This window comes from Peromyscus californicus, unplaced genomic scaffold (assembly GCF_007827085.1).
Source record: "Peromyscus californicus insignis strain IS unplaced genomic scaffold, ASM782708v3 Scaffold_21__1_contigs__length_65335640, whole genome shotgun sequence".
Classification (NCBI taxonomy): Eukaryota; Metazoa; Chordata; class Mammalia; order Rodentia; family Cricetidae; genus Peromyscus; species Peromyscus californicus.
The window spans coordinates 16,726,859-16,743,093 of NW_026294514.1; the positions used below are offsets into that span (position 1 = coordinate 16,726,859).

At 47.0% G+C, this 16,235-nt stretch overlaps 1 protein-coding gene and 1 long non-coding RNA gene across 9 annotated transcripts in view; one reads left to right on the forward strand and one right to left on the reverse strand.

Annotated features, from left to right (window-relative positions):
• Positions 1-14,602, reverse strand: part of Ino80d (INO80 complex subunit D) — a 72,616-nt gene extending 58,014 nt beyond the window's left edge. For 2 of the 7 annotated variants that reach the window (XM_052749640.1, XM_052749635.1), the window contains exons 1-2: positions 14,442-14,601; positions 5,566-5,671 (exon numbers count right to left, since the gene is read on the reverse strand). The gene's annotated coding sequence lies outside the window, so the exon portion shown is untranslated. Of the gene's footprint in view, positions 1-5,565; positions 5,672-13,737; positions 13,932-14,003; positions 14,100-14,441 lie in introns of those variants that run through there. The other 5 variants (XM_052749641.1, XM_052749638.1, XM_052749639.1 and 2 more) reach the window with 4 other exon arrangements.
• LOC128117595 (uncharacterized) overlaps positions 14,402-16,235 on the forward strand; it is a 30,486-nt gene continuing 28,652 nt past the window's right edge. The window contains exons 1-2 of one of the 2 annotated variants that reach the window (XR_008220844.1): positions 14,402-14,494; positions 14,702-15,237. This is a non-coding gene — a long non-coding RNA (uncharacterized LOC128117595). The remainder of the gene's footprint in view (positions 14,495-14,701; positions 15,238-16,235) is intronic. The other variant, XR_008220843.1, reaches the window with a different exon arrangement.

Genomic DNA, 16,235 nt, shown 5'->3' on the forward strand with positions numbered 1-16,235 from the left:
TATAATCCACACATGAGATATGTCCAAAAGAAAAAAAAGTAAGGGGGCTGGAGAGATGGCTTAATAGTTAGGAGCACTTGGTACTCTTCCGGAGGACTTAAGTTTAATTCTCAGCACCCACATGGGGCTAACAGCCACCTGTAACTCCAGTTCCAGGGGATCGGACATCCTCTCTGGCCTCCATGGCACTACATGCACAAAGGGCACAGACATACACACACAGACAAGACACCAACCCACATTAAACCACAGTAAATAAATCTAGAAAGGGAGGGGAGGGGAGGAGAGGAAAAGAAAAGAAAAAGGTACTTTAGGCAGACTTTTATAGCTCTGGACACCTAGGATCTCTCTGCTCTCACCAAGACTCAGAACAGACGGATTCATCTGCCCAGAATAAAGACTAAATTCCCCTTCATTTCTATATAGTGCCCTTTTCTCCGGCCAGCCCTCGTCCAATGTGTATGTGTGTGTGTGTGTGTGTGTGTGTGTGTGTGTGTGTGTGTGTGTGTCTGTCTGTCTGTCTGTCTGCATGTATGTATGTATGTACATGTGAGTACAGGTGTTGTAGAGACCAAAGTGGAGCTCGTGGAGCTGGAGGACAGGAATGTGTGAGCTGCCCAACATCCATACTGAAAACTAACCTCAGTCCTCTGCAAGCACACACAGCACACAATCTTAACTGCTGAGCCATCTCTCCAGCCCCACTAGCCCATCTCTACAAATACAGTTCAGGCACCAGACATGGTGTCGCATGCCTTTCATCTCAGCACTCAGGAGGCAGAGGCAAAATGCTGTTTGGTCTACAGTCTACACTGGGATTTCTAGGCCAGTCAAAACTACAGAGTGAGACCCTGTCTCAAAAACAAACCAACCTCAGGACACAAATCCCCAACAGCTGAGCCAGCTTCTGCTCGTCAGAAGTCCTTTGGTATGGTTCAGCTTGGGCACTCATCATTCTCTTTGTCAATTACCTGTCCTGTCCTCTTCCTTCCTAGAAAACAAGCTCCCCGAGGGCCAACCGTTTCCTGAGCATTATCAAATCCCAATCAGTGCATGCTTAATGCAGAGACTTCTATAAAACTATTTCTGTTGGCCAGGCGGTGGTGGCGCACGCCTTTAATCCCAGCACTCAGGAGGCAGAGCCAGGCGGATCTCTGTGAGTTCGAGGCCAGCCTGGGCTACCAAGTGAGTTCCAGGAAAAGGCGCAAAGCTACACAGAGAAACCCTGTCTCGAAAAACCAAAAAAAAAAAAAAAAAACTATTTCTGTTGCCTTGTGCAGACATGATGTGTGTGTGTGTGTGTGTGTGTGTGTGTGTGTGTGTGTGTGTGTGTAGGTGCACACACGCCATAGCACACACGTCACAGCACGTGTATGGAGGGCAGGCAGGTGTCAGTCTTCACCTACTACACTTCATGCTCCAGGCCAGCAGGAGTTCTGGAGAAGTCTCCTGTCATTGCCTCCCATCTCGTCATGGAGTGTTTGGATCTGTTACATGCCACCAAGTCTGTATTTAACATGGGTTCCAGAAACCTGAACTCAGGGTCTCGGGTTCATACTTCCTTACTCATCGTCCCAGCCCTCGATACAGAATCTTAATTGAAACTGAACTAATTTAAATAGAATCGAAACAAATAATAACTCTTACTTCAGCACATCTGTTTGGGGAGGGGGTGCACGGGTACCACAGCATGCACATAGAGTCAGAGGACACTTCTAGGGCTTTGATCTCTCTTTCCAACATGTGGATCCTGTAGAGGGGCCCCCAAAACAGCTTGACCACCACACAGCTGCCATGACAGGCTTAGAGGCCCAGACACAGCTTCTGTGACAGGCTTACTGGCAGGCAACACCCAGACCCAGGGAAAGCCATAAGCTGACCTCACCCAGGGAGGGCCTTCATCTAAGGGGAAGCACCTGTCACCCCAAACATTCCAACCATTAGATAAGGTGGCCAGATGTCCAAGAGTCTAGCACACACCTACTTCTGTTTTACAGATAACCCTAGACAAATGTCAGCCAATCAGGGTCCTGAACCCTGGAAATTCCCTCACCCCAACCTCTGCTATGATAAAAACTCTACCCCACCTGAGCTCAGAGCTCTCTGCTCTCACCACTGTGTCGAACAGACAGAGGGACCAAGCCCCGGAGCTTAAAGGTAATAAATAAAGGTCTTTTCTTTTACATGTGAGATTCAGTCTCCGTGCTGGTCTTTTAGTCCGCGCAATCTGGGCATAACAGATCCCAGAAGTCAAACTCAGGTCCTCAGGCTTGGCAGCAAATCCCTTCATCTGCTGAGCCAGCTCTCCAACCCACTAATAGTAACTCTTGTTTTGGGTTTGGGGTTTTGGTTTTTCAAGACAGGGTTTCTCTGTGTAACAGTCCTGCCTGCCCTAGAACTTGCTCTGTAGACCAGCCTGGCCTCGAACTCCCAGAGATCCACCTGCCTCTGCCTCCCAAGTGCTGGGATTAAAGGCGTAAGAGTAACTCTTAATTCTGGGTTGTCTACTCAAAGTGTACAGCATATACTGCTATAATTAAATAATGCCCCCTTTCTATCTTTGAGGTTTGAGTCCAGGGCCTCATCTATGCTAAGCCAGGAAAGTAACACTGAACTATACTCTTGTGTAGCACGAATCTTAAAAGGTCTTATTAATTAAATCAAACCTAAGGCCAGTTATTGTGGTGAATGCTGGAAGATCAGAGAAGCAGAACAAGCCACAGCTACCTCACCTCGCCAGTTCCTCAGCTGATCCTGTTTCCTCAGACTGGAAGCCTCTGAGTCCTCATCCAGAATGAATCTCAGCTGAACTGCTGCTCAAAAGCCTAAAAGCTTAAACAGCAAAAAGCTTCTAGTTTCTGGTCTTCACCTTTATATACCTTTCTGCTTTCTGCCATCACTCCCTGCCTACCCTCTATGTTTAATATTGTGGCTGTTCTGTTCTCTGACCCCAGATAAGTTTATTAGAGTGCACAATATTTCGGGGGACACAATACCACCACACTCTTGGACCTTAAATAATTCTTAAAAAGCACTAAATTGGTACTTCGCAAAGTCTATATAATTACTTCTTACAGTCATAGTCAAATACCAAAAGAAAGTTGCATAAATTGGAAGTTTTACTGTTTGTTTGTTTTTTTTTAAGGGTTGGGGGTTGGGGTGATTTGATAGTATAATACTCGCCTGGGTTATTCAGAGCCCAGCATCACAAAACGGTGGTGGCGGGAAATACTATTAGAGTTCCTAATCATATTCATGATGAGAAAAAGCTAGAACGAAGCTCTACTGTTTCATACAAGACAAAAAAAATACTTCTTAAAAAAGCTGGGCGGGGAGGAGGTGGCTCACACCTTTGTATCTCACCCAGCACTCAGGCAGAGGCAAGAGGATCTCTGAGTTCAAGGCAGTCTGGTCAATTCCAGCACAGCCTGGGCTACACAGGAAACCCTCTCTCAAAAACACAAAAACAAAAAAAGAACAAACAAAAAGATTGGGCATGGTGGAACTGTTATTGAGAATAGACAACAGTCACATTCCACAACAAACACATCTAAATATTGGAATACAGAAGTCAGAAATAAGGGCTACATGTAGAAATCTTTTTTTTTTTTTGGTTTTTCGAGACAGGGTTTCTCTGTGTAGCTTTGCGCCTTTCCTGAAACTCACTTGGTAGCCCAGGCTGGCCTCGAACTCACAGAGATCCGCCTGGCTCTGCCTCCCGAGTGCTGGGATTAAAGGCGTGTGCCACCACCGCCCGGCTACATGTAGAAACCTTAATTTTTGTTTTCTTTAGGTTGCCAGGTATGGTTGGTTGTATTACCTGAATCCCAGCAGGAGGCAGATAGAGCAGGATGGGCACAAGTTCACAAGCCAACCTGGTCTGCAGTGAGTCCCAGGCCAGCCAGGGAGATATGTAGGACTCTGCCCCAGCACAACACAAAAACCCTTCTTGGTGCTAATTCTGATATTAATCACACAGCTACAGCTCACTATTACAGGAAAACAGACAATGGCAGTGAGGAGATGGGCAAGCTTTCAGGGAATGTAGCCACAAAACCGGACAAGAGCTCAAGTCCAGCCTGGTCTACAGGGCATGTCCAGGACAGTCTGATCTACAGAGCGGAACTCCAGGATAGCCTGGCCTACAAAGCAAGCTCCAGGACAGCCTGGGCTACATAGAGACTCTGTCTCAAAATACAAACAAACAAAAAGATCTGAACTCTATTCTCTTTGGGACATCGTGTCCCCTGTGTGGCGCCTCTCCCGGTCACTACCATTCCTTTAATTCTGTTTCAAAGGTGTGTTTACTTCACTGCCACAGCATCTGTCTGTAATTGCCACTGTAATTTTATATTCCACCACCTTTAAAGCACAGAGACCTACCAACGTCCAACTACTCTTTTTTTTTTTTTTTTTTTTTGGTTTTTCGAGACAGGGTTTCTCTGTGTAGCTTTGCGCCTTTCCTGGATCTCACTCTGTAGACCAGGCTGGCCTCGAACTCACAAAGATCCACTAGCCTCTGCCTCCCGAGTGCTGGGATTAAAGGTGTGCGCCACCACCGCCCAGCCAACTATTCTTTTTAACTGGAATGAATGTGGACTTTGGGGAGCTCCTCTCAGGCCAGCTCCTCCCATTGCAGACCCACCCCCAAAAAGCCCACCAAGGGGCGGCTCCTCCCCCTGACATGCTTGAGACAGACCACACCTACAGGCTATTTAAGAGGGCCCATAGCCTTGCCATGTGGTTTCTCCTCTTCCCCTGGGACCACCTGGGAATGTTCTGCTCAAATTAAATCTGGATTTAATTCGGCCTGATCTGATTCACTGCATCGGAGGAGTCAGTCACACACACACACACACACACACACACACACACACACACACACACACACACACACACACGGGGTGGGGGTGGGGGTTACTTATCAGTAAGTTCTTGTAATAGCAGTTTTCTAACAAATTAATACAGATGAGAATATTTACTTATCCAGGAGTGGCCACTACTGTGCTAAACTCAGTCTCCTACTTCAGCCTTTAAACCTCAAGGTTTTCTTTTACTTGAACTTTTAGAAATGAATTTGAAGGGCTGGAGAGATGGCTCTGGGGTTAAAAACACTGGCTGTTCTTCCAGAGGACCCAGGTTCAATTCCCAGCACGCACATGGCAGCCCACAATTGTCTATAACTCCACTTTCAGGAGATCTGACTCGCTCAAACATGTAAAACACCAATGCACATTAAAAAAATAAACAACTTTTAAAAAAGAATAAAATGAATTAGAGTTTAATTGATCAAGAAAAAATAAATCTAGCTAATTAGAATATACTAATTTTTAAAATGTAAAATGTAGTAAAACTTCACTGAAGATGAAAATGTATCAACCGATATGACTGAAAAAGAAAACTGCCCTTCTCCCAAAAATATAAAGTCATAATCAAGTGCAAACCAAAATAATTTAAAAAGAAAGTAAGTGCTTACCAAATACTTGGTATGTGCCCAAGACTCCTCAAAAGGCAAGTGTACCAATAACTTCACTTTATGAATTTAAATTAATGAAATGGCCTTACCTGACTTATGAGAAAGGTTAGGGACAGTTTATGCAGCAGAGAAATAGATCATTCATTGCCTCTGGGAGGATCAGGGATGGGGCTCAAATCTGGTCAGTTTTCTCATCTGTAAAAGGAAGATAATTGTATGTACCTCATTGAGTTGCTTAGCAGAATTAAATTAGGTATTTCAAGACCCCATGCTTAGCATGGTACCCAGCACATAGTAATCACTTAACGTTAACTACTATTAGAAACAGTAAGTGGTAGTTTATTAGTATTATCATTTTCATCTCCAATCTGCAGGGCTAAAATGCCCTCTACCAGCTGCCAGTGGTTTCTGAACGGTGCAGTATAATTCTCCACTAATTCAGGCCCTCCTACCTCCTTGGGGCTAGAGTTACAGAACATACGGAGAAGTTTCTCCTGCGAGCCACATCTAAAAAATGGTTTCTACATCTGTAAAGAGCACTTAGGTATTGATTCTCTTCGGACAGAAAACACTAACAGAAGCCAGGCCTTCAACCTCAGCACTTAAGAGGCAGAGGCAGGTGCGTCTCTGTGGATTCGAGGCCAGCCTGGTCTATACCTAAGTTCCAGGGCAGCCAGGGCTACATAGTGAGACTCGTCTCAAAACAAAGCAACAAACGGAAGAGTATTTGGGGCTTGGGGGGCAGTGCTTCTTCCCTAGCACGTGGCAAGCTCAGCTTTGATTCCCTAGGAACCCTGGAGTGCAGGCACACGTGTGCACACTTGCACACACTTGAATGATTTGGATAGAACATTCATCAGCTCCAGTTAATAATTCTTTACCACAAATGCTAACTGAATCCCTGCCTGTGTCCCGACTACTGCAGAAAATCCTACACTCCAGAAAGGAGAAAAAGTTAGTGGTGGCTAAACTCAGATTCCTCTGTTCTAAGAATCTGAGACTAAAGGCTCTTCTGCTACTGAATCCATCCACTTTTCCTTTCTCTTACTTGGATTCCCGGGAGCATGTGACACCTGGGGCCACTCACTCTTGGAAATCTCTCTCTTTCCCGGCCTCAGTCAGTAGCCTCTCCTCCCCTGCCTCCACACTCAGCCAGCATTGCTGGCCAAGCTTCTTTTGATTTTACTTTATAGCGGCACAAGATGAAAGGCCTATGGTGGGGCAGAAGTGGACCACGGGCAGACCTCAGCAAACTTTGCTCTTCTGAAGGCTCCAACTCCAACAAGTTTCAGCAAGTTACTGAATTAAAAAAAAAAAAAGCAGACTTCACAGGGTGTGGTGGCTCACACCTGTAATCTCAATACTAGGGAGGTTGAGGCAGGAAGATTGCTGTGAACTCAAGTCTGTCAATTCTGGGCCAGCTAGAACTTGTGTGAGATACTGTCTCAAAAAAGACAACAGAGGCTGGATGGGAAGGTGGCTACAAGTTCAAGGCCACCCTAAGCTACATGAGACCTTTTCTCAACAAAACAAAGAAACTAAAAATTGAAACCCAGTCCTACATCCAGACCTTCCCAATTTTCAGATTTAAAATTTCTCACAAAATTGAATATTTTCAGGTCAGCAGCTAGTTGAAATTTCTAAACATTCACAACCAAGTTATTTTATAATCTGTTCTATCTATAAAGTCACTAAGTTATACACAATAGTATAAGTCACACAAAAGCATTCCCAGGGCATTTATTGTCATTTTTAATGTGTATCTGACTCCAGATTTCAAACCTACCATTTGGCTGCCCTCTGAGGACGCCTCCCACCCCGCCTGCCCCTCCATGCAGACACACTTCGGGGCCCCTTACCCTGTAAGCGGCCTCTGCCACCTCTCTGGCTCACAGCCACCTTAGTTCAAAACCCTCCTCACGGTCTTCTGGGGAGCTGCCTCACTGGAATTCCATCCATCTCACCCCCTTTTATTTTACCTACTCTTTATACAACCCCAATCGCTTTATTTTAAGTAATGTACTTGGCCAAAGACCCTCAGAGTCACTAGTAAATTTAAAAGAAACCCACACTCCTTACCCTAGCAAAGAAACTTGAGTCTCCACTTAGCATTTACACCACCACTCCCCATGGTCCAAGGTCACAAAGAACCACAATTTGCAACACAGAACACTCTATTGTCCCTAGGCATTTATTCATACTTGCAGGTCCCACCTCCTGAAATACCTAATTCCTCCCATTTGCTTAGGGGAGAAACCTCTGGTGCAAAGCCCTCCCGAAAGCCCTTCCTAGGCCAGAGTAGAAAAATAGGTTTCCTTCCCCCGGTTAGCTCATTCCGCATCACATCATTCAGTGTTGTAAATAACAGTTTTCTAAGTTTTCTTCACCACCAGACTAAAGTTTTGTGATGGGGGGGGGGGGGGGGGGGGGGGGGGGAGAAGGAGCTACCGAGCCATAGCTTGGTTGCTTGGTAGAGTGTTCACCAACAGCCCCAGAAGTTCAATAACCAATAAAGGGCACCTCATAAATAATGGTGCATGCCTAAAATCTCCACTCTGGAGGTTCAGAAGTTCAAGGTCATACTTCCTGCAGGAGACTCTTTTCTTTTTTCCCTCCAGACAGGGTTTCTCTGTATAACTGCTGTGGCTGTCCTGGAACTCACTTTGTAGACCTGGCTGGCCTTGAACTCACAGAGATTCGCCTGCCTCTGCCTCCAGAGAGCTGGGATAATAGGTCTGTCTTTCATTTTAAACCCACACAAGCAAACAGAAAAAAGTTTTTGTATTGTCAGGCTAGGCGCTGCCACAAGCCAGCTGACCTGCTAAAGGAACAAACACTGGAGTCAGAGACTCCCATCACCTCCTCAGGTCACTCCAGAAGCAGCCTACCAATGCCACACACTACCCAGGCCTTCAAAGCCACAAAAGGAACTCTAATCTTAAGGACAGTCAGGCATAGAGGATGTCAAGTTCAAATTCACTTCAGTAGTAGAGATTGCAAGGCCCTGGGTTCAATGGTCAGTACCATGGAAAGAAAACAAAAATTAAAGGAGCAAACCAAATTCACACTGCTTTACCATTCTAAAAGTGCAAAGCCTCAGTTTCCACAGCCACACTACAAAACAGCTAAGATTGGTGCTTGTTTCGCTGATGAAGACACTCCGACTACTTTTGTTTCTTCGAGACAAAGCCTGACTCGGCTCCAAGCTGGCCTAAACTCACTGCAGCTCTGGCTGACATCAAACTCTTGATCCTCCTGCCTCAGCCTCCCAAGTACTAGATTACAGACGTGCTACCAGTCCCAGCTTGAAGCTAAGATTAATAAAATCAATTGTAGGGGGCTGGAGAGATGGCTCAGTGGTTTAGAGCACAGGCTATTATCCTTCCAGAGGACACAGACTCAACTCCCAGCAACCACATGGCAGCTCACAACTGCCTGTAACTCCAACATCTCACACCCTCACACAAACATGCATGCAGGCAAAACACCAACGCACATAAAATAAAAAATAAATACAAATTTAAAAATATAAATAAATAAATTTAAATTCTGTTTAACTATTTTTATTTCTAATCATGAGCGTATGTGTGGTCTGTGTGTGGGTTGGTGCACCTCAGAGGTGTGTCTGAGCCCCAGGATCTGGAGTTACAGTCATGAGCCATCAAATGCATATACGCTGAGAACAGAGCTTGGACCCTCCAGGAGAGCAGCAGCACTCTTAACCACTGAGCCATCTCTCCCGCCTGCCTTTTAAAATAAGTTATTATTATTATTATTATTATTATTATTATTATTATTATTATTATTATTATCACTACTATAATAAAAAAAAAGGTCTACCCATGGAGCCCTAGAACTCTCTATATAGACCAGGCAGGCCTCAAATGCAGAGATCCACCTGCCTCTGCCTCCCTAGGATTAAAAGTGTGTGCCACCACTGCCCGGCTTAGAATTTATTTTATTTTGATTAATAAGATTAGCTTTAGGGGGTGCCAAGGTGGCTCAGCAGGTAAAGGCGCTTGCTGCCAATCCTGATAACCTGAGCTCAATCCCTGGGACCCACCTGGTGGAATCAGAAAACTTGACTCCTGCAAGCTGTCCTCTGACCCCCACATGCATGGTGTGCCATAAACACACACACACACACACACAAAATACAACAACATAAAAAAAAGATTAATTTTAATTATAAGGTGTCATACCACTAGGATTAAAGACCAATTTGACTCTAAAGCCCCAATTTTTAACCAATACGAAAGTACACGACTGCTACCTTCAAGGTTCTAAGCTTACGCTGTATGCACACTCAGACAAAAACAGAAAGGCACTAAAATGTTATTATCCTGAGTGGGATGGATATGGCTATTCTCCAAATATAGTACGAGTATGTACTATTTTTAGTAAGGAAAAAAGCAAACAAACAAGATGTTACTTCGATGGTGTTACTAAAGAACATAAGGTGGGCTAGAAGAACCATCTAATCCTTATAGCAAGGCATTTTATTCACCTGTCCTGTTAAAGAAATCAAAGATTAAGAAGAAATAGGATCAGAGCAGAGCACAACCCAAAGCCTGGTCCAACCAAGTATGACTGGATGATGGCATGATACAAAGATCTCATGTGGGTTTTCCTGAGGGTTGGGGGTGGGGTTAGCAGGGTCATACTATATAACCAGGGTGGTCTTGAACTTGAGGTCCTCTGGTCCTGGAATACAGGCGTCCACTGCCATCCTGCCTAAGAATTAGTTTTAAATGTAAACCACAGCTGGGATGGTAGCATACATCCCTAAGGCCAGCACTTAGATGCAGGAAGGTCACAGTGAGTCAGTGACCAGCCCAGTCTAAGTAGTGAGCTCCAGCCTGTGAGACCCTGTCTCCAAAATAAATATAAATAACAAGGTAAATCACACCGTGTGAAAGAGTTAGAACCAAGTGGGTCGGTCACCTTAAACCCGGGAAGGAAAAGCAGGAAGCCTAACATTTTAACTTCAGTTTCTCCCAAATCTCAAAATGGCCAGGAGCACTGTCTGAAATCGGCCTTTCCATGGGCCCCTGGGAGGCGCTCAGAGCTGATGCAGTGAGAAGCTGTCTCTTGGACCACTTTGAGAACACACTGTATCCACCCTACAGTACATCCAGTGCAGCCTCGGGCCTGTCTCACCTTCACAGGGGACCAGTGTGCAAAGAAGCTGTCTTCACAGCTTCAGACACAAATGGCCAGGCTTTCCAGAACCTAAACCCCTGTTCCAAACTGAGATACCGAGAGCTAACCCTAGAAGATCTTCCCCAAAGGGAAACCAAGTGTTTGGTTGAACTGGCACTATCAAGTGCTCAGGCTGCACACTGTCCATCTAACTTAAAATTTTCAATCCTCTAAAATCAGCAGCCATGGGAGCCAGGCAGCGGCGGCGGGCTCAGAAGTCAAGAGCACTCACTGGCTGCTCTGTCAGAGGACCCAGGGTGCACTCCCAGCACCCAGGTGGTGGTGTACAACCATCTGGGGTCCAGGGGATCTGACACCCTCTTCTGGCCTCCTCAGGCACAACACCCACATGGTATACAGATACACCTGCAGACCAAACACCCATACACAAACAAAATAAAAACTTAAAAATAGCAGCAATATGATTTTCTGCAAAGAAAGAAAAAACAATGGCGATGAGATACACAAATTTCTTTATAAAATCTTTTAGAGAAAAGAAACGTTGATTATTTCAGACTTACAAATTAAACATCTACTTTTTTTTTTTTTTTTTTTTGGTTTTTCGAGACAGGGTTTCTCTGTGTAGCTTTGCGCCTTTCCTGGGACTCACTTGGTAGCCCAGGCTGGCCTCGAACTCACAGAGATCCGCCTGCCTCTGCCTCCCGAGTGCTGGGATTAAAGGCGTGCGCCACCACCGCCCGGCTAAACATCTACTTTTTAAACAAAACAACTCATAGTGAAAAACACAGTCCCTTTCCATTTAAAACAATTCAGTATGTTCCCAGGAAGTCTCTTACTAGTTTGAAATAAAATTAACTTTTAAAACATCAAATCTACCATTTCTTCAGGAATAAAATAGCCCATGAGTGGGTTACAACAGAGAATTAAAATGTTTGAGACAGGATGGGGGAAAAAAACCCATAAAACTTTTGTACATAATACAATTTTTTGAAACGCTAAGAATATGAAGCTGATGATAAGCTTTAAACATACTGATCTCATGGGAGAGAGATGGCTCAGCAGTTAAGAGCACTGACTGATGCTCCAGAGGACCCAGGTTCAATTCCCAGGCTGTCTGGTGTCTGATCACGCCAGGATTGAGATATATATATATATATATATGTATATACATATATACATATATATATGTATGTATATATATATATACATATATATATATATATATGGAGAGAGAGAGAGAGAGAGAGAGAGAGAGAGAGAGAGAGAGAGAGAGAGAGTTTGAGGCCAGCCTGGTCTACAGAGTGAGTTCCAGGACAGCCAGGACTACACAGAGAAACCCTGTCTCAAAAAAACAAAAACAAAACAAATAAATTACAAAATAGCAAGATTTCTTTCAACTTTTAAAATATCCTGGGAAAGGGGGGACTCAGGATGATTTTTCTTCTACACAGTTTGCTCTGAAAATAAGGGTCAAAACAGGAATAATGGTTTTGCTACACACATACATGAAATGCCCTAGTCAATAAGCAATTTCAATTAATCAATAATGATAAAACAACCATTACATGTAATTTGCATTCTGATACCAAATCCATACCATCTTCAAATATCAAGACTTTCTTAGGCACAAGTCTAAATGGCTGGTCATCTAACACTGTGAGAAAACAGAGCTCTATTTTAGCCAGACAAAAGCAAAGGATCCTTGGCAAGAATCATGTAAGGAGCCTCAGTGTGACGCCTCACAGAAGCCAGTGCTGACCAAGTCAGGGATTACCCCGTTGCTCTGCAATTGACAGGCAATTTTTCACTACCACTGCTCTGTGGGCTGAGTGATCAGAACGTGGTCTGCCTGTGCCAGCAATCTCCAACATGCAACCAACCAAGCAGGGGACACGGACACACACACACACACACACACACACACACACACACACTGACCCAAGAGTGGGTGGGTGGGGGGGGGGACGAATAAAAGAGGTCAACTGAACTCTTCACACATGCCCACGATGGGGCTGGAAGTGGCAGGGCCATGTACATTGCAATTTCAACACTAAACGACAACCAGGAGGTGGTCAGTGGTAGCCCAGCCTACCTTCGAAAAGAAGGAAATCTAGATTTGGAAATTTGAGTTTACTACACGAAAGAAAAAGAAGAGAAAAAAGTTTCAGAGTTGATGGCACCGAAGCCTGAACCAAAATCGAGTTCGTTTGTAGGGTAGGCCAAAGCCAAAGTCTATGTTCAGCTCACAGACCCCTGAGCTGTAGGCATCACAACTTTAAGTTTCCTTAACCCCCCCCCCCCCCTTTTTCTAATTCTAGACAGGCACCTAAGGATATCACACAAAGCTAAACAGTTACCATCAGGACAAACCAAGCATTGCTCCTGAAAACTGCAGGTAGACCTTACTTTCAAAAGCCGCCCTGCCCCTCCAGTTCCTTCCTCCCAATTTTGAATTGCTCTGCAACGTCTGTCAGCCGAGGTGTCGTCCCCCACCCCACCCCACCCCCGCCCCTCGTGGCTTCAGTTTCTGAGTTGGTTTTACCGGACGGTGCCCAAATCAGAGGAGTGGGGGGAAACTCCTGCAACCTGGAGGCTGGGGACTGACTGCTCCAGAAGCCTGCCTGGTCCTGCCCCTCTCCCTGACAGCATGCACTCTGATCCCTACTTACTATCTTTCTGCCCGGAGCTGTCCAGAAAGGGAGATTTGGAGACCCAAAGGAGTCCGGGAGAAAAGGTGGGGGGGGGGGGGGGTAATAAATGAACAAGCAACACCCCCCACACACACACACACCGCTGTTCCATGGGGTACGGAATTTTTTTTAAAAAAAGAGGGAGGCCGACGGGCCAAGACCGTGCAGCAGAAGCAGCACCTGAAATCTACCTCCTCCCTTCCCACCCCCCAGAGCCCAGTCACTAACTAATAACGCTAAGGAGGGGGAAAAAAAAAAAAAATCCCTTGAAAACTTTTCCAAACCGGAAGAGAAGGCTTCTCCCCGGGCCTGGGAGCTCTTGGGGGGAATGGGCTGGAGTTGGCAGCCCCGGAGGGGATCGCGGGGAGTGGGGTGGGGGCGCGGGCGAGGGGTGCAGGGGCGGAGTACCTTGAATGGACAGGAACTGGCAAAGAGTTTTCCAGCCCGCCGAGTGCTCTCCCCCCAGCCCTCGGGGGGTCCCCGGCGCTAGGACCGGGGCTCCCCGGAGAGAAGGCAACCCCCAAATCGGGCCTAAAAGGAAACTTTCCGGGCCGCGGCTGCACCTGACTTCTCGCCGCCCCTCCACCCCACGCCCGCCAGGCCGCCCGCCCCCGCCCCGGCCAGGCCGTCCGGAGCGCCGCGGAGTGGGGGGAATAAATCAACCCAACAGTTACCGGAATCCCGGGGCTCCGTCTGCGCGATGCCCGGGGAACGGGGAGGGGGGGGGGGGAAGCTGCCGCACACTCTCCACTCTTAAGGCCCCCGCCGTCCCGGTCCCCGCCGCCCGCCCGGCCTTCCGCCCCGCGGGAGAGCCTGGGGCCGGCGCAGGATGCAGCCCCGCCGCGCCGCCCGCCCCACTCGCCCCGAGGCCCCGGGGGACCCCAGGGGCGCGGGAGGCCTGTGGCGCGGGGGCAGGGCGCGGCCCGCCGCGGGGCCCGAGGCCTAGGGCGCCCCCCCCTTCCGCAGCCCTCCCCAGGCCCGGCCCGCGCAGGCCGCGCCGCTCGCCGCGCTCAGTCCGCCGCCGGAACCCCCGCCGTAGCTGCCCGCGGGCGTCCCCGAGGCCCCCCCAGTCCCCCCCCGGCCCCCGCCACCCCAGCGCCGGCCCCACTCACCCTTTCATTCTCCGCCCGCGGCCTGGCGTGGGCCGGCGAATCCCCGGCCTCACGTAAGCGCGCTCGCCGCCCGCCCTGCCTGCGCGGCCCAGCCCGCCGCCCTACGGGAGCCCGGGGATGTGGGCCGGGCCTGGGGCCGCCTCTGCTTACCTTTCAGCTGCCTTTTTTTTTTTTTTTTTTTTTCTGATTTTTTTTTTTTTCCCTCCTCCTCCTTCCTCCCCCCCCCCCCCCCCCCCCTTTTCCCTCGGCTGGGCTGACAGATCAGAGAGGCGCTGGCAGTGGACTAGGAAGCTCGGCTGGTACTGCTCCCCCCCTGGGCTTCAGCGAGAGTCTTTCCCTGTCGAACAAGAGGGGTGAGGATCATATTTTTATTTTGGAAACTAAAAAGTGCTCCCGGGGTCGGTGATCATTAAGGGGAAATCCCTGAACGTACTCTCCAGCCAAGAAGGCAGGGCTGCCCGCCTGCACGGGAAGAGGCGGCAGCCTCCTACAGCACCACTACAGGCACTGCGAGGACATAGCACCACAGAGCAGTTCCTCTGCCCTCCGAAACGACAACTTTCCTACCATCTTGGAGGCAGAGCTAAGAGGGGCCAAGGGGAAAAGTGCACCGGCTCCGGAGAAAGTGCAAATTTCTACCTCTCCTCTCCGGAAAAAAAAAAAAAAAAAAAAAGTCCACTCTCGCGGTCTACTCCGGCGCCTAAGGGTTTGAAAAGCTGGGAAGGAAACAGAATCGAGTCCCTAGGGGGGAATGTCTCTGCACCTTCTGATGGCAAGAAACCTTTCCAAGACACAGGTTTTACGATATTATTGTTGCTTTCCGTTTTAACTTTTTTTTTTTTCCCGTGATGGTGACAGTGGTAGCTTAATTTTTTTTTCTTTTTTCCTCCAGGCTAATAATGATTTTTTTTTTTCCTCTATGGCAGGTCCAAGTTCTGTATTTGGTGGTTAGTGTGTAAATTGGCACTTCAGAGACGTAAAGGTCACTTTATTGTGTTTATTTTATTGCCCGTTTATATTGTATGTATTCGTGTTTATGTTTTCATGTGTTGTAGTGGAGATTCTGTGGTTTTGGTATCCACGAAACTGAGGGTGCAGCAAGTCAACTATAAAGGCATGTCTTTTGTCTTTTCTCAAAGCAGTGGAAGTAAAACCTATTGACTGTCCAGAAAGGCCTAATGCAGCTGTTTATTTTTCACAGTGCAAATTAAAGCACTGTGTATTTAAACTCTCCTTACAGCAGACCAAGCCTGTGATGGTCTGCCTGCCCGAGAAGAAAGATTACTCCTGTAAACCTAGCAGTAGATTGAAAGATGCTTTGGATTTTCTTTAAGTAAATTATTTATTAAGAATTACATTTAGGATTGCACTTGTGTTATTTTCTTTGTTTGCGTAGATAATTTAATGTTCAGATCTTTGGTGCAGTACATATAGTGTTCTCTCTGCTTCTCACAAGACAGAATTGAGGGGTGTGTTTATTTTTCCTAGTGTTGAAATGTTCAGAACTTCCAGTGTGGTGCCAGCCTGTTGAGTAACTTCATAGACTGCAAGGATGTCGTGAACTTACTTTTTTTAAGAAATGATTTATTTATTTTTATTGTATGTGCATTGGGGTTTTGCCTGCTTGTATGTCTGTGTGGGGGTGTCGGATCCCCTGGAACTGGAGTCACAGACTGCTGTGAGCTGCCACAACTGGGTGCTGGGAATTGAACATGGGTCCTCTGGGAGAGCAGCCAGTGCTCTTAACCACTGAACATCTCTCCAGCCCCTGAATTTCCTTCTTCTTCTTTTTTT